We start from the raw sequence: 19,392 nt of genomic DNA, 5'->3' as shown, positions 1-19,392 counted from the left end.
GTAATATGCATTGCTAAGAACTTCATTTGGACAACTTTTCTCAATATTTAGATTTTTTGGCTGAATTTTTTTTTTTTTTTACCCTTATGACTGGTTTTGTGGTCCAGGGTCACATATAATGTAATTACGAGGAATTTTTGGAATCTGATTACGTAATGCGGATTACATGTAATCAGTTACTTTCCAGCACTGGCTACAGCTCTTAAAAAGGCATCCTGTTTCTTTAAAAACTGTGTGTAGTTTACAGATCACCTACAAACATGATCTAAAATCAACTACAAAATAGATATCTGGCTGGTAGCAGTACCAAATCGTCAAACAAACCTTCAATTAGGTGACTGGACCCACAAAAAAATGCAACAATAAAACGCCTCAGATTGCCAATCTCGGCACACAAGCGTAAATTCCTACTTTCAAAAGCTCAAAGTCATACACGAAGGCTCGAGGCAATGTTAGCGTCTTTTCCACATCAGTCCCTGAGCCTAGTAAACACTGGAAGAGTGTGCGTTCCCCTTTAAGAGGCCCCCACCGTTCCCTACGCGGCGGGAGGCTGAACGCATTCCTGGAACAGCGAGAGAGAGGGAAAAAAATCACCAGCGACCTGTTTCAAGTCCCCCCAATAGAAACTGTGCCTGATTTGTGGCCAATGTTGGAGATGTAAAAAAAAAAAAAAAAAAAAGGGAGAGAGGAGGAGGGGGGGAGGGAAAACACTAAAGGGGGTAGCTATGGAGATAGAACGTTTTCCTGGCTGCTTTCTTTGACAGGTGTTGAGTGGGGTAAAAGTCTTAAAACAGAATCCAGCATGTACGCCAAAGGTAAAGGAGCTGTCGTCCCTTCTGATAGTCAAGCGAGAGAAAAGTAAGTGAATTGCGCGCTCTTTAAAGAGTCTCGCCTTGCTTATTACGGACTCGCAACTTTCTAAACTGTGCGTACTATTGTTTCAAGGTGTATTTAGTGCGAACTTGCGCTCTGGAGTGATCGTCCCCGAGTCTGCCGAACTTTATAACCGGTTGTAGCACTTTTATGCGTTGGGTTGTCCGTGCATTTGTATTTTATTTAAGTTTGGGTGCACACGTGAACACTTGAACTAACGTTATCCAGTGCATCCGAATCTGAGTGATGTTGCATGCTCGCATCTCTCATTTTGAAGCTTGTGCACCTTTTTGCATCAACATTACAAGCCGTGCATCTGTTGTTTAAGAGTTACATAGATGGAGTAAACACATCTGAGTCGTTTTCTCGGGGTTTTAAAGTTATGGAGGTGTTTAGTAGCCGTTCGTGTTGGTTTAAGCTGGTTTGTTTGTTATTTAACGCTGTTTTTATTGCATCCCATGTGTGTTTGCTTTAAAGCTAAGTGATAAATAAGTTATTTTAGTAATTCCGACACACTAATGCATTCGTATGTCCTCGGTTGTTTTAATATCTCGTGGTTGGTTGACGCGCAAAGCGCCGGTTTTGACCAAAACTCGTGTTGCTATAAGTTTTGCTGACTTTTCCACACTACGTAACGTTACTGTAATATTTTATGGTAGTACATCACCATGTGATCTATCTTTCCACTGTTGTGTACAATCTGTCGCCATAGAAACAACCCTCCAAACCTTTAAATGCAATAAAGTAACCTGTAATATTCGTAAATCCGTCATATGGGGTCGAAGGTTACTGTGTCAAACCTGGAGACTATTAAAGGACGTTTAGTCTGAGGTGATTTTCAACTGTTGTGGAGATACAACACACTTCGAAAGAAAGAATGTGAGGAAATATCGGTGGTCACCGTTAAAGGTTGTGAAAATGATGTTTAGGAGACCAGTGTCCAAGAGAAGACTGTGTTTGTATGGAAATAGTGAAAGAAAGTACTTTGTTGTATCACTCAGATGTTGTATGTTACTTTACAACTGCTTGTTTGAATGTTATGTGGTAGTTTTGGCGTAAAAAGCTTCTAAAGGTTGTGATTTTCTGAGAAAACGTCTATTAATGGTCTGAAATTAGCATTAATAGTGAACATGAAGTTGTTTCTTGGTCCACACAGGTTCCTCAACCGCATTAACACCACAGGTTACTGTTATTCAAAGATGAGGTGTTGTGAACCCACAGGCTTTCTCAATAAAGAAACTGATTTAGGTTTGAGAAGCTCTAATGAAGTTGGCGTCCTTGGCAGGTTTGCTTGGAGGAACCACTTGAGAAGTGAACTTGGAGGACTCTGCCAGTCAATAATGGCAAGTTTATTGCGGCATTGTTGACTTTGATTACTTCTGAACAGATTTGGAAGCTCAGGTTCGTCAAAGTTTAGCGTGCGCGGGTTTGCGAATCGGCCACGAGAAATTGCGTGGTGTATGTTTTGGAGTGGAAATTAATGAAAACAGATTGTGATCTAGCTCTTCTGTTTTCCCCCAACATCTTGAGCATTTCTCCGGGTTCCCTGAGTTTATTGGTGTGTCTAAGAGGCAGCGAGTAGGTCTGAATGCATGGTTTTGATTTCATCCAGATGGTTCAGCCTCCTTCATAGAGGTGTTTTCAGCTACATATAAAGGGAATCAAGCATGCACACAGAAACAGGACGTTGTTCTTATGAAGAGCGTCTGATTTGCTCTGTTTTGGATAAACGTCGCTCTCAGACGTGGATGAGAATCAATTAATTTTCCGTCTTGGATAGCTGGATGTATGGCTTTTTAAGTTTACTTTGAAGAGAGATGTTCTCTGTAATTATTTAGGGGCATATTTAATGATCGCTCTCAGTTGTAACGCGGAAATGTCTGTTTTGCGCGCGCGTGTTTGGAAATCTTTTCTAAAAGAGCGCTCGCTTGGCTTTCATCAGAATAATTGAGATGGCTTGCCTCGTGAAAGTTTATCAACATTTTTTATTTAGCACTGTTGCTTTGCTGAATATTTCCTTTCAATCTTCGGTTATTATGAATGAAAGATCAGCTAAGTTGGGGCACAAAAGTATAAGGATGTGGGACGAGGCCACACCAACAATATTATGACAGCACTTTTCATGACGTCAATGCAATATCAGGGCACTTGTGATTGGTTTGCTAATAATTTATTGATTAAAAACGTCCATTGTGCAGCTCACAAGTTGCATATGCGACCCTGGATCACAAAACCAATCATAAGGGTCATTTTTCCATCTGAAAGCTGAATAAATACACTTTATATTGATGTATTGTTTGTTAGGATAGGATGATAATTAGTTGAGAGAACTGTTTGAAAATCTTAAATCAGAGGGTGCAAAAAATTTAAATATTGAGAAAATCACCTTTAAAGTCGTCCAAATGTAGTTCTTAGCAATGCATATTACTAATTAAAATCAATTTTTGATATATTCACAGTAGGATATTTACAAAATATCTTCATGGAACATGATCTTTACCTAATATCCTAATGATTTTTGGCATTTAAAGAAAAATGGATAATTTAGACTGCTATTTAAAGGAACACTCCACTTTTTTTTTAAATGGGCTCATTCTCCAACTCCCCCCCGAGTTAATAAGTTGAGTTTTACCGTTTTGAAATCCATTCAGCCGTTCTCCTGTTCTGGCGATATCACTTTTAGCATAGCTTAGCATAGATCATTGAATCCTATTAGACCAATAGCATCGCGTTCAAAAATGACCAACGAGTTTCCATATTTGTCCTATTTAAAACTTGACTCTTCTGTAGTTATATCGTGTACTAAGACGGGTGGAAATTCAAAGCTTCAATTTTCTAGGCTGATAAGATTAGGAACTACACTTCCATTCCGGCGTAATAGTCAAGGAAGTTTGCTGCCGTAATAAGGCTGAAGCAGGAGCAGTAATACCACGCAGCACATGTGCAAATGCTAAACTAGCTGAGAACTCATTTCTGATAATACTCCACCTGCTTCGGCCATATTACGGCAGCAAACTTCCTTGACTATTACGCCGGAATGGAAGTGTAGTTCCTAATCTTATCAGCCTAGAAACTCGCAGCTTTGCATTTCCACCGGTCTTAGTACACGATATAACTACAGAAGAGTCAAGTTTTAAATACAACAAATATGGAAACTCGTTGGTCATTTTTGAACGCGATGCTATTGGTCTAAAAGGATTCAATGATCTATGCTAAGCTTTGCTAAAAGTGATATCGCCAGAACAGGAGAACAGCTGAATGGATTTCAAAACGGTAAAAATCAATTTATTAACTCGGGGGGGAGTTGGAGAATGAGCCTATTTCCAAAAAAAGTGGAGTGTTCCTTTAAGACTGCTTTTGTGGTCCAGGGTCACATATAAGGCACTTTCCATAGTTTTTTTCGGCTAAAATTCTGGTTAAACAGAATTTTTGCTCAAAACAGTAGGAAAGAACTTTAAATTAGTAGTATATGCGCCATTATTAGTTTTTTTAAATTGATATCTGCATTGTATATTGCTGTTTTCCATCACTCAAGTCACTTAATGTCAATCTTTAAAAACACTTATTTAATACAATTTAATAAGATTATTAATTGTAATCTTTAGTAACTCTCAAAACGAATCTGTTTGAATAATGTTTATTATAATTTTAACGACCAAGTTCACTTGAAAATCATTGTTTTTTTGTCTTTTGTTGATAAAATTGTAATATCAGTGATTTCTGCTATCTGGGATCTGCCAGAATGTTAAAATCAGTGCTTCTCTAAAATTTTGCACAGTTTGCTTGACATTTACTGAAAAATAAAATGGCGCAGAAACTGTTTTAACTCAAAAATTGCTAGTAAATTTCCCATTTAATTACTAAATATAAGAGAAATTGTGAAGTATAAAGATTGAAATTGTGTTTTCTTGCAAAATATAACTCAAATAATCATCCTCCAAAAAAACACTCCAGGTAAAACATAAAAAAAAAAAAATGCCCCAGACTATGTAATGCAGCTTTCTGATTGGCTTTTATGTCAAATTTGTGTCTTGAAGCAAAACCTAAGAGCCCCTGATGTATAATATGCCTTGAAACTTTACTTCTATACATCAGCCACCTTTTTAGCTCTTCTCACATGCCGTTCGTCCTCAGACGAGACCCTGCAGCTAAATTATTGAAATGGAGACAGCAAAGTTCATTTGTTAACTGTCTGCGCTTAAGCTAGTTAAACTTGGCTTTGCCTCTTTTATGTATAAACGGAGTCTTGACTGGGAGCCTCGGGCGAGATGTCAAGATGTGTTCTCAGGTTAAGTCAGGAGAGCTCATCATGATGAGACCGGACACACAGCGAGCCGCCATGCCTGAATGGCAGAGCAAAAGCAGAACCTCGTCAGATATGCCTGTCCATCATCGGCGTATCGACATCCACGCAGCCGTTCGTACGCCGCTGTCAAGGTCTAAATTATCCCTGCTGCGCGGCTCTCAGAAGCAGGCGTGTGAAAACGATAGCCCTCGACCGGTCTTGCGGAGTCATTAATCTAAATATTAAGTCAATAGGTCCGCCTTCCTATTGCACCCCGAGCTGTTGTATTGCATGAGGATTAGTTGAACGCACACTGAGCTTCTCAGCCTGTTGATCCTCCACCTGCGGTCTCGCTATTACTCGAAATACCGATATGTTCCTCTGTCAGTATGACAAAAAGCGTTCCCCCAAGCCCACTGTAGATGAAGTCCTCCTCAATAATGCATCAGGCCGAGAGCAGGAACCCATCATCAACCTGCAGAAGCTCCTCAGATCATCCAGAGCTTACGATGAAAATTTCATCCGGCCACTCGTGGGAATCTCCGTTTGATCCATCTCAACGCCAGTTGGGTTCATATGAGCTGACTTGTGCTGTCGAGTACATGACTCTGTCTAGAGGTCAGGGTTTCAACAAACCAACTATCGTTGGGCTTTGCATGCAAACCAGATCTTGGGGTAGCTAATGGAAAGCGTAAAAAGTAGTGGACCAGTCTTAAGGCCCATTCACACCAAGGTGATAACTCTAGAAACAATAATGAAGTTTTAAAAATCGTTCGTAAACATTTAATGAGAGTAGAGAAGTTAACACCACAACTATTGTTATATTGGCACTGAGGAACAATATCGTTGGAATCACTTTCGGAATTTTTTTGACAGCCAATCAGACGACAAAACTGCAGAGTGCTTATAATAAAAAGAACATAATTGTGTGTTGATGTTGATGCTGCTAATAAAAACCTTTAGCATCTGAAGTGGCAGCCAAAAAAAAGTGCGCACCAGGGCTGTCACGATTCGTCGATTCAATTAGAGTACTCGATTAAAAATAAATATATATATTTTCTAATTTTGTTTTGGACATAGAGTAACTGGCTAAATACCGGAAGTGACGCATTCCATGGAGGAGAATCCATGAGGCGTCTTATTAGACTGTTTTCCAAGGCTTCATGATATATTAAACCCATTTTCAAAATTATAATAGAATATCACGCTATTATGAATTTACTGTATGTATTTTAAATCATTTTAAAGGCTGTTGTTCACTTTTTTTACTACAAAAATTAATTATAATTATCAGATTACTCAACTATTCATCAGAATAATCGACCAATTACCAGTTACAAAAAAAAACAAACATTAGTGACAGCACCTAGTGTGCACTTATAATAAACAGTGTTGTCATCTGTTGATGTGGATGCTAATAGTTCTCGTTCTTATCATTCTTAAAAAGCTCGAGCATTTAAAGCAGCAGTTGGTATTGACATATAATTCTAATTCTTATCGTTTTTAAAAAAGCTTGAGCATTTAATGCTGCAGTGCAGTTTTTATAAAAATATGTTGTTCTTATAATAAACAGAACGTTATCGTCCATTGGTGTGGACACTAATATAGTTATCATTCTTATCACTTTTAACGCTGCTAACGACAAAACTAAGGTACACTTTGATAATAAACAGAACGTTATCGTCCGTTGGTATTGACGCTAATATATTATCGTTCCTAACATTTAAAAAAAATGCTTGAGCTTTTATCGCTGCAAGCGACAAAACCGAGGCACACTCTTATATTAAAAAGGACGTTATCGTTCGTCAGTATTGACGCTAATTAGGGCTTCTCGATTTTGGCAAAAATCTTAATCAAGATTATTTTGGTCAATATCGTAATCACGATTATTTAACACGATTATGACAGTGTCCAAAACTTTATATTAGTGATTAATTTTAAAGATAGCAATACAGCAGAAAAAAATTTTTAATACTTTTATGCAAGTCTAAAGTAGTCTGACACTACTACAGAAATTAAATGTAATTATTTGAATGTAAAATAAAACTGTAAGAATTAAACATTCTTTGTTTCTTATTAAAACTACAAAAGTCCTTCATTCAAGAGCAGTGAGTGATTTTTCTCTTTGTATTTTTACGTTTTATTAATATTAAGCACAGAGACGGCAGAAGGAATATTATTTGTTGCCACTTTAAGAGCCACATGGATCCAATATACTGTTACACATGTATTTTCATTCTCAACTGTTTATGATCATTTAAGACATAACTGAGAAGGGCTTACATGAATAATCACCAAGTGCTTTATTTTGAAATATTTGTGCGTGTATTTGACCGTTTAGGTGCGCACCTTGAGCTAAAAGATAACTTTACATGTCTGTGTTCTGCTCGTCTGTGTATGAGCGCAAGTTATCTTATGCGATATTAAAAAAAACACATAAAAAAACCTATTAATAAATCAAGCACGTCCCGTTTTATGAAAGTCACGTTACATGATTTTGCTGATTTGCATGTGAAGTTAGGCTTTAATGGAGGAGCGAAAGCGCGCCACTGGAAAGGGGGCAGAATGGGACGCAATCGTTTCATCTCGATTTTTGACTAATTGCACAGCCCTAACACTAATTTAAGTATCGTTCTGATCATTAAAAAAGCTTGAGCAATTAACGTACCAAGTGACAAAACCGAGGTACACTTTAATAAACAGTATGTTTTTCGTCTGTTGGTATGGACGCTAATAGTTATCGTTCTTACCGTTTTTTTAAAAAGCTTGAGCATTTAACGCTGCAAGTGACAAAACCGAGGTACACTCTTATAATAAACAGAATGTTATTGTCCGTTGATATTAGGGATGGCGAAAACTAAAAAATTTCTTGACCGACCACCGAGCCTCATTAGCCGGTTGAAACCGGTTAACTGATTAGTTTAAAATATGGTACGCTATTTGAAATAACAGCCATTTCGAGCCGCTCCTGCAATTTCGCAAGTCTGTCGCATCTGGCCGCGATCACACCGAACGCGTCTTTTAGTTCTAAAAACGCGAGGCGCACAGCACTGCCTTTTTTTTGGTGACTTTTAATAAAAGAGCGTGCTGCGTTTTTTTTATGTTGCTAAGCAACGACCAAAACAGCTGTCCTGTCAGTCAAATCAAAGGATTATAGCGTGAGCACTCTAAAATCTTAGTTTTATGCATAGACTGTTTTATGCTGTTAAGTAAACTGTCATATTAGCAGAAACCCTAAAAAATACAGCTCCGGGTTACCCACGATAGACACAAAAGGTTTCTCCTCTATTTCTTGCAGTCTCCGGACTTTTTAAGCAACCGTAAAATTCCGTCACCACAACAGAAGGCCCGCCTCTCCATTCATTCGATTGGACAATGGAAAAGAACGCGAATGACGTTGGGTGTTTTTCCGCTCAGAGTTGATTTTTTTTTTTTTCAACTAAACGCGCTGAGAGCGCTCCTGCAAAAACGCGAGGCGCAGCAGGCGGTGAAAACGCGAGGCGCCTGGGGCGCATAAGCAGCGCGTAGAACGCTCACTGCCAACAGAAAACCATTCAAAAGAGGCGCCTCCAACTGCAAAAACGCCTTCGGTGTGATCGCAGCCTCTCTCTGCCGCTCTGCCTCCCGCACACACACACACACACACTGCCACTCACGTCACTTTTTTTAAAATCCCCTACAGCGCGAAACATGAGTCCCGCAAACGCGGCGCCGAAGAGCTTGTTGTATGTAATCGTAGGACAAATGGCTCCTTAGTTTCAAATGGTTTGGGTACAAGGTGATCGCTTTGAAAATAAAGGCGTTTGTCTAGGTTAGAAGCTCATTTGAAACATTGCCACGGCTCATTTAAGAAAATGACAGCTCCGAAGAGACGCCGCTTTAGTTTCGGTAGTGCTAACCATAATAAAGAAAGATGATGATCATCATCACCTTATCGGTTACCACTGAAATGTAGATGTAATGTATTTCCAAGTCTAAGCCCATCTTATGCGGAATGTTGCCTAATAGACTGCAACATGATAAAACCAAAGGATAAAACAGGCACCTTCAGAATGCGTAAAAGACGCACCGGCACTTTTATTTTTAACCGACTACCGACAACTTTGACCGGTTAACGTTGATACGGTCAACCACCGGTCAAACGGTCATCGGTTAACATCCCTAGTTGATATTGATGCTAATATATTATCGTTCTTACCGTTTTTTTAAAAAGCTTGAGCATTTAACGCTGCAAGTGACAAAACCGAGGTACACTCTTATAATAAACAATGTTATTGTCCGTTGATATTGATGCTAATATATTATCGTTCTTACCGTTTTTTTAAAAAGCTTGAGCATTTAACGCTGCAAGTGACAAAACCGAGGTACACTCTTATAATAAACAGAATGTTATTGTCCGTTGATACTGATGCTAATATAATTATCGTTCTTACCGTTTTTTAAAAAGCTTGAGCATTTAACGCTGCAAGTGACAAAACCGAGGTACACTCTTATAATAAACAGAATGTTATTGTCCGTTGATATTGATGCTAATATAATTATCATTTTTATCGTTTTTAAAAAAGCTTGAGCATTTAACGCTGCAAGTGACAAAACCGAGGTACACTCTTATAATAAACAATGTTATTGTCCGTTGATATTGATGCTAATATATTATCGTTCTTACCGTTTTTTTAAAAAGCTTGAGCATTTAACGCTGCAAGTGACAAAACCGAGGTACACTCTTATAATAAACAATGTTATTGTCCGTTGATATTGATGCTAATATATTATCGTTCTTACCGTTTTTTTAAAAAGCTTGAGCATTTAACGCTGCAAGTGACAAAACCGAGGTACACCCTTATAATAAACAAAATTTTATTGTCCGTTGATATTGACGCTAATATAATTATCGTTTTTATCGTTTTTAAAAAAGCTTGAGCATTTAACGCTGCAAGTGACAAAACCGAGGTACACTCTTATAATAAACAGAATGTTATTGTCCGTTGATATTGATGCTAATATATTAGCGTTCTTACCGTTTTTTTAAAAAGCTTGAGCATTTAACGCTGCAAGTGACAAAACCGAGGTACACCCTTATAATAAACAAAATGTTATTGTCTGTTGATATTGACGCTAATATAATTATCGTTTTTATCGTTTTTAAAAAAGCTTGAGCATTTAACGCTGCAAGTGACAAAACCGAGGTACACTCTTATAATAAACAGAATGTTATTGTCCGTTGATATTGATGCTAATATATTATCGTTCTTACCGTTTTTTTAAAAAGCTTGAGCATTTAACGCTGCAAGTGACAAAACCGAGGTACACCCTTATAATAAACAAAATTTTATTGTCCGTTGATATTGACGCTAATATAATTATCGTTTTTATCGTTTTTAAAAAAGCTTGAGCATTTAACGCTGCAAGTGACAAAACCGAGGTACACTCTTATAATAAACAATGTTATTGTCCGTTGATATTGATGCTAATATATTATCGTTCTTACCGTTTTTTTAAAAAGCTTGAGCATTTAACGCTGCAAGTGACAAAACCGAGGTACACCCTTATAATAAACAAAACGTTATTGTCCGTTGATATTGACGCTAATATAATTATCGTTTTTATCGTTTTTAAAAAAGCTTGAGCATTTAACGCTGCAAGTGACAAAACCGAGGTACACTCTTATAATAAACAGAATGTTATTGTCCGTTGATATTGATGCTAATATATTAGCGTTCTTACCGTTTTTTTAAAAAGCTTGAGCATTTAACGCTGCAAGTGACAAAACCGAGGTACACCCTTATAATAAACAAAATGTTATTGTCTGTTGATATTGACGCTAATATAATTATCGTTTTTATCGTTTTTAAAAAAGCTTGAGCATTTAACGCTGCAAGTGACAAAACCGAGGTACACTCTTATAATAAACAGAATGTTATTGTCCGTTGATATTGATGCTAATATATTATCGTTCTTACCGTTTTTTAAAAAAGCTTGAGCATTTAACGCTGCAAGTGACAAAACCGAGGTACACCCTTATAATAAACAATGTTATTGTCCGTTGATATTGACGCTAATATAATTATCGTTTTTATCGTTTTTAAAAAAGCTTGAGCATTTAACGCTGCAAGTGACAAAACCGAGGTACACTCTTATAATAAACAGAATGTTATTGTCCGTTGATATTGACGCTAATATATTATCGTTCTTACCGTTTTTTTAAAAAGCTTGAGCATTTAACGCTGCAAGTGACAAAACCGAGGTACACTCTTATAATAAACAATGTTATTGTCCGTTGATATTGATGCTAATATATTATCGTTCTTACCGTTTTTTTAAAAAGCTTGAGCATTTAACGCTGCAAGCGACAAAACCGAGGTACACTCTTACAATAAACAGAAAATTATTGTCCGTTGGTATGGATGCTAATATAATTATCGTTTTTAAAAAAGCTTGAACATCTAACATAGCAAGCGACAAAACCGAGGTACACTCTTATAATAAACAGAACATTATTGTCCGTTGGTATGGATGCTAATATAATTATCGTTTTTATCGTTTTTAAAAAAGCTTGAACATCTAACATAGCAAGCGACAAAACCGAGGTACACTCTTATAATAAACAGAACATTATTGTCCGTTGGTATGGATGCTAATATAATTATCGTTTTTATCGTTTTTTAAAAAGCTTGAACATCTAACATAGCAAGCGACAAAACCGTGGTACACTCTTATAATAAATGGAACATTATCATCCGTTCATATTGATGCAAATATATTATAGTTCTTATAGTTTTTTATAAAAGCTTGAGCACTAACGCTGCAAACATTAAAACTGCAGAACTGCTGCTCATTCTTATAATAAACAGAATGTTATCGTCTGTTGGCATAGATGCTAATACAGTTATCGTTCTTAAAATGCTTGAACTTTTAAAGCGTCAGGCGACAAAACTGCAGCTCATTCTTATAATAAACAGGGCGTTATTGTCCATTGGTGTGGACACCAATATAGTTATCATTCTTAAAAAGCTTGAGCATTTATGCTAATAACAGCATGTGCTAATAACAAACAATGTTATTGTCCATTGGTGTGGATGCTAATATAGTTTATCGTTCTTGGTGTGAATGGGCCTTCAATTGGGGATTCCAATGGGATGTTTATGTAAGTTTTGTACAACAGATTGAGTTTTTTTTTAAGTAGATCTGACGTAGTCGACCAAAAAATGGTCTAAATGCAATTTTAAGTCTTAGAATTAATAAAGATTTTGATTGGTTCATCTAAGTGTTTTCTTCCAAGTTGAGGAAGTCCATCATTTTGGGCATGACGTGAGCGGGTGGGTGTTAATGGTCTTCTGAGGTCAATCTGTCAGGCAGTTGATGGACGTGGGTGTTCGTGGACTCATCACATCACTGTGTGCTTCCGTCACATTGCTGGAAGAACCTGCGCAGATGTTCTGCGTTTTTGAGCAAACAAAGTGTGACATGAGTTCCGCACCATACTTAAGATGATGAATTTCCATTTATCTAAATGTTAAAAGTGACCGTAATGAAATTAGAAGCAAAACTCTGAAATCTTTTCCTGCATTGCACAAAAAGTACAACTTTGTTGACAGCTGTATATACTTGAGGAGAGCTCCTAAAATGAGTACGTCTGATGAAACACCAAGAAATAATTCAGACGTTTGAGGGGAAAATGAGTCCTTGGTATTTGATCCTTGAAGCTGTTCTTCTGGAGATGCTCTTTAAATAGTAATGGGGAGTGTATTATGTAGACAGATAATGCTTTTTTTATTAGGGTTTACGGTTTTGACGTTTTCCAGTCAAATGAGTTACATGTAATTGAATTAATTGCATACATCAATATTTGCTCAAAAATGCCTCATACAATTAATTAGATTTAGACTTTTGATATTTATATGTATTTAATTAAATCAGATTTATTTTTAAATAACCACATCAGGTTGCTTAATTCAATCTTGCTTAATTGAAATCTCTCATTTTTATTTGATAATTAAGGCAGCTAAATTTAGTGCGCCATGTGGAATCAATGTTTTGAGTTTAAACAAGTAAAAAAACAGTTTTTATATAAAAGACTTTTGATTGGTATTGAAAATTTTGTTGTGTTTCCAGTTGGTATAAAGAAGTTGATATTGACTTCATAAACTTGGCCAGACTTTACTATCAGAAATCTCAAATCTCCAATTTCAAACAAATTTTTTACCAGCCTGCATTTCTATGCTTTGCGACTGAGCACCTGTAAGGTTTCAACATGCACTGAAGTTAATTGCTGTAAAATGTTTGCTTCTCTAAAACGGGAGAGCCAGTGGAACTGCATTTTTCTCACTTGAAGTTTGGGACTAATGCAAAATTGACAATTTAAAGACAGAGATTTTTTCTCTTTTGTCTTGCAGGTTAGCTTTATACGTGTATGAGTACTTGCTGCATGTTGGCGCACAGAAATCGGCACAGACCTTCCTGTCAGAGGTAAGTGGCATCGCGCAATCAACTTTCCCAAGCAAACTTTTCGAGTTGTTGTTGTGTACTCAGAAAAAAGCAAATATTAAAGGTATTGTTCAGCCAAAAATTTAAATTACCACATGATTTACTCACCCTCAAGCCATCCTAGTTGTATATGACTCTTTATTTATTTATTTATTTATTTGTTTATATCAGATGAATACAGTCAGAGTTATTTAAAAAAATGTCCTGGCTTTTTCAAGCTTTGTAAAGTCCAAAAAAGTGCGCCCATATATCATAAAAAGTGCTCCACAAAGCTCCAAAGCATTAATAAAGGCCTCCCAAAGCTAATCGATGCATCTGTGTACGGAAAATATCCATATTTAAAACTTTATAAACCGTAATATCTATCTTCGATGCGTTTGTGTAAGAAAAATATCCACATTTAAAACTTTGTAAGCTGTAATCTCTAGTGCGCATGACAGTTAGCGAAAACTAAAGAATATGGTTTATAAAGTTTTAAATATGGATATTTTTCTTACACAAACGCATCTATTTGCTTCAGGAGAACTTTATTAACCCCCTGAAGCTGTGTGGAGTACTTTTTATGATGGATGGACACTTTTTTTTGGCCTTCAAAATCTCAACACCCATTCACTGCCATTGTAAAGCTTGGAAGAGCCAGGGCATTTTTCAATATAGCTCTGATTGTTTTCGTCTAAAAGAAAAAAGTCATATACACCTATGATAGGATGGCTTGAGGGTGAGTAAATCTTGTGGTAACTTTAATTTTTGAGTGAACTAATACTAATTCAAAGCGGGTTTGAGGCCAAAAATGTATACTTTTTGGTTGTGACTGTGTAAGGGTGTGTTCATACTTGTAGTTCAATTCGATTGGTTCATTTGGTCCGGAACAAAAAGGAAAATTATACATTTGGTCCTGGTTCACACTGGCATTTTTGAAAGCGAACCTAAAGATACCGAACCTAAAGGCAAAGTGCTAGGTTCACAACCTGATGGGTCGGTTTGAATGACGTATATTTCATGATGGAACTCATAAACACTTCAAACAAATGGAAAACGTCCGTTCGACTTAAGTCAAATACACCTAATGCCGTCTGCTGGAGGAAACATGTTCATTGTTGCATGTATATGATATTATTTTCATCACCTGCAAACTCACAAAGCGCTTCTAAAAAAGGCACTTTACCTCCTCGTTGGTTCATGTTTGCCCTCTGCTCATTTTGTTTTGGATACACCGCTTGTTCCCTTCATGAAATCATGTTGCATAGCGTCACATCTTGTCATTACTTCCTGTTTTTGGTTCATTTAGAAGTATTTGGTCCATGTTGCATTCATATTCCATTCGAACCACACCAGAATTAGTTTGGGAGTGGGCCGAGACCCATCTTTTTAGCGGTCTCGGTCTGGTTGTTTGGTGCACACCAGGGTTCGGATGGCAGCATTCACACTTACTCAAGTGAACCGCGCTAACAGAGCAATCGAACCAAAAATGACAAGTGTGAACACACCCTCAGTTTTAGTCATACTGATTCCAGATAATCGATTCCAGTTACTCACAACAGACATTATCTCTGAACTCTGATATCTGATATTGTTTCTCCAAAGCATCCTGCGTTTACCTGCTAAAACATTGAAAGGTCTTGATCAATGAATGGAAGTGTCATTGCTATATTACATAATGTTTCACCTGTGATTATTTCTAAAAATGAGTTTGCACGCCACTGAGGGGGCGCAATCAGAGCGTTAACATTTGTGCGGCTACTACTAGCTTGGTAAAGTGGATTGTCGTTATGGTTTTGTAAAGCGTTGGAGCTTCTGCTGTAGATGGTGTCAATGCTGTTCTCACTATATGAATGTTATATGCAGCTTGAGTACACTACATGACTGGAGTGGAGGTGATGCCACCACTTCTGTTCAGAACCGCTCTCAAACACGAGCAGTGTTAAAAGTCTGATTTAACATTGGCCTCGGTGGGAATAGGTGCAATTGGTTTGTAATATACTCTCGATCTGCTGATCTGGTGTAATGCTGTCTTTTAAGGTCGATCTAAGACTTGGGGTTTGTCGTCTTTTTAAAAAGATTGTTAGCCTAAATTTGTTACAAAATGCTTTTATTGTGCTTTGTTGAAAGTTCGCTTCCAAAACAAAAATTTACAGATAATTTACTCACCCCCCTTGTCATTCAAGATGGAGTGTCTTTTTTTCTTCAGTCGTAAAGAAATAATGTTTTTTGAGGAAAACATTTCAGGATTTTTCTCCATATAGTGGACTTCTATGGTGCCCCCAAGCTTGAACTTCCAAAATGCAGTTTAAATGGCGCTTCAAAGGGCTCTAACCCAGCCAAGGAAGAAGGGTCTTACCTAGTGAAACGATTGGTTATTTCTGAAAAACAACTGACTGTTTAAAAACCTTTTAACCTCAAATGCTCGTCTTGTCTAGCTCCGGTTTAAGAGAGTTTGTGTATATCAAAAAACTCCCATCTCATTTTCTCCTCCCACTTTAAAGTTGTCCTACATCGCTGCTGAAGTAGTGACCAAGTGTTTGCAAAGTGAACGTGCAAAGATCAAACACCCTTTACAAAATGTAAAACAGCGATTTTGGTATATTTTGACATTTGAGAAGAAAATGAGATGGTCATTTTTCGACATACCCTAACTGTCATGAACTGGAATACTGATGCAGAGCTAGACAAGACGAGCATTTGAGGTTTAAAAGTATATAAATTGTCAATTTTTAGATAGATGAGACCCTTCCTCCTCGGCTGGGATCATTTAGAGACCTTTGACGCTGTATTTAAACAAATACAGCTACATTTTTGAAGTTTAAACTCTGGGGCACCATAGAAGTCCATTATATGAAGAGAAATCCTGAAATGTTTTCCTCAAAAAACACCATTTCTTTACGACCGAAGAAAGTAAGACATGAATGTCTCGGATGACAAGGGAGTAAATTATCTGTAAATTTTTGTTCTGGAAGTGAACTACTCCTTTAAGCAGGTGACGTCCATTCAGCTTTTCAGTTGATAATTTGAATGAATAAGGGAGCCATTTTTGACAAGGTGTGTTTGTAGTTATTAAGATGTGTAAATGTTAATTGTTTGACATTATAAGACATTAACAAGATTGTGTGGCTCTTCTTTAGTGCTTCAGGACCTTTACAGATTGTGAACTTTTCAAATGTTATCATCTATCTTATTGCATTTGCTGCGGTCTTCCGGTACCTGCTGCTTTTGTTTATGTGGGTATCATTAAGCGCTCACAGTGGACTTCCAAAAGTGCCCAGTGTTTTTAAATGTTTTGCTCAGACAAAGTTTGACAAAGATGAAGCACCGTGCCAAAGTCTGGCCTTGTGCTTGTGAGAATCTCTAGGGATCTTGGTCAGACAGGTGAGATGTTGTTTCTGAATTTTAGCAAGTATAAAATGCCACATATGCCTTAAAATTTTAAGGCAGTACTTTTTTTTTATTAAATCTCTTTGTAGCACAGTACAATATCATAATTTTACACACATTTCAGTACTTGGACAACTCAATATGTTGAGTGAGATTTGTGAATATGCCTTTTAATACATTACTGAATATTATTTCATTCTATAGTTTTACCTTTAAATCAAATTGTTGCCCCAGGAATTAATGCCGAAATTTTGATATAAATCCAAACCAACAGTATATATTTTTTTAAGGTGAATTCTACAACCTAGGCCATACATGCATGCAAAATTTGACTGTACACCTTAAGTAAATATTAAAGAGTCAACAAGTAAACAGATGGCTGTGTTTACCAACGTTTCAGTGTTTTTGTAACGGCAGTAGGGCGTCAACATGCGTGCCGTCGACAGTCGTCATTACCGCCGTTGCTATTCAATTAGGCGAACGCTCGTCAGATCTCGAGACCTTAGCGCAGGCACACTTGTACACCACAGGGGAGGTCTTTCAGCCCAGGCAGGTACACAGCAGGAGGACGCACCTGTGCATTGAAGCTTAATGAGGGAGCAGTCACCTGCTTGTTCCCTTTGCCACCTCACAATTACTGCTGAAACTCCCTCAACTTACACCTTGGACCTCAAGGGGCTACACAGCTCTGCACTGATCAGCACAAACACACACACACACACACACACACACACACGCTTTAAAATGCTGTTAATCAGTCCCTTACATCAGGAAGACGCAGAATAATGCACATCAGCTTTTTGGGTGCATAGTTATGGACAGGGCATGTTATAAAATCGATACGTCTGCTTGGAAAAGTACCATCCGTTATGGTGGTAGGCTGAGTAGGTGTAATCTGTAAAGAGAGAATGAACGTGACCTGATTTGGTGCAGAAACATGAAATGGTGTGTTAGAGACATATTTTGGACATAGATTTTATACTTCAGAGGTTGGTCTTGATGTGCTTCACAATTAGGGTTGAATGTCTGCTTTGTCTGTAGTAAGCTTTGCACGATAACCCAGCTTTACTGTACATTCAGACAGGTGTTTTGGCCATTAGATCACAATTGCAGAATAAAATCTTTTAAGTATATGCCTTAATCTATTGAGGTGTCCATATATCTTAGAAATGTGTCAGTCAGTGTGACCCTAAACTGATGAGACATAATTATAGGGCTTCTTTAGAATTTCCTATTCACCAAGCTGAAGGTTTTTGTATATCCCTAGACTGGAACGATTGCTCTGGTGAAGCAAAAGAACTAGGTGTTTAAACTGTTTTTCATTGTTTTGGTATTGTAAAGCAGCTTTTTAACTTAAGTTCATGCCTTGTGAACCTGCTCTATTCATACTTGACCTCTTTTTCTCCATCTCCCTCTGTCTGTTTCTACCTTTTTAGATCCGATGGGAGAAGAATATCACATTAGGAGAGCCTCCTGGATTCCTGCACTCATGGTGGTGGTATGTATCGATCTTGTAACTCAAAACCCCTAACACTGTCTGACGGTCTGGCCATGCTAGCTGTTAGCAGCAGTAGAGGAGCCTAAATAAACGCTGGTGTATTATTCTTGGAAGTAGGAGTCTACTTATTACGCTTACATTTGTATGTTAGGCCTGTTTTATACTGATACGTTAGGCCATGGACGGGCAACGTCGGTCCTGGAGAGTTTAGCTTCAACCTTGGAAAAAAACCCCACCTGGCTTTAGCCTTAGTGATCCTGAAGATCTTGATTAGCATGTACAGGTGGGTTTAATTAGGGTTGGAAATAAACTCTGCAGGACAGCGGCACTCCAGGACCAACGTTGCCTATCCCTACATTAGGCTAAAATGCGATGGAAGGATTTGAGGATTTTAAAGTATGATAGTTGGTTGATTTCAAGACAAGTTCTTGTGTTGGTCTTTGTTAGCTTCTTCTCTGTGAGCCTTAGCCAGGTTAGAAACCAGGATTGCACCTAAGGCTTTTTTATCTTGGCTAACCAGCAAGTTTTCCTTTCCCTGCCTCTGAGAGTTGACCAACTTTTTTTGCTGGTAAAAAAACATGGCTAAGCTAGTGGACTAGCTAGGCTAGCAAGATTCTGCTTTGAACCAGTTTGGACAAGCTTGGAAATGCATGCTATTCTAAGCTAGTGTTTACAGCAGGGAACCCCTTTTGTTTCCAGGAGTTCGTATTTTTGTATCTTTTGCCTGTCGAGCTATCGAGCCCAAGGTACACAGCAGTAGACCCAATCAAACGGACTGTACGCCTATCCATTACGCCTTATTTCACAGGAGCCAAATGAAATAAGCCATTTATCCTGATTTGGGCCCGTCGGAGACTCTCATGTTTGTCTGGAGTTCACGTTA

At 37.7% G+C, this 19,392-nt stretch overlaps 1 long non-coding RNA gene across 1 annotated transcript; it reads left to right on the top strand.

Moving 5' to 3' along the window:
- Positions 1 to 720: 720 nt before the first annotated feature.
- On the top strand, positions 721 to 18,515 carry LOC141338308 (uncharacterized). Its single transcript, XR_012355820.1, has 3 exons — positions 721 to 858; positions 13,552 to 13,624; positions 18,448 to 18,515. It is a non-coding gene; the product is annotated as an uncharacterized lncRNA (long non-coding RNA).
- The last annotated feature ends 877 nt before the right edge of the window (positions 18,516 to 19,392 follow it).

Source organism: Garra rufa, chromosome 7, assembly GCF_049309525.1.
Source record: "Garra rufa chromosome 7, GarRuf1.0, whole genome shotgun sequence".
Classification (NCBI taxonomy): domain Eukaryota; kingdom Metazoa; phylum Chordata; class Actinopteri; order Cypriniformes; family Cyprinidae; genus Garra; species Garra rufa.
This window is presented reverse-complemented; position numbering and strand designations above follow the sequence as displayed.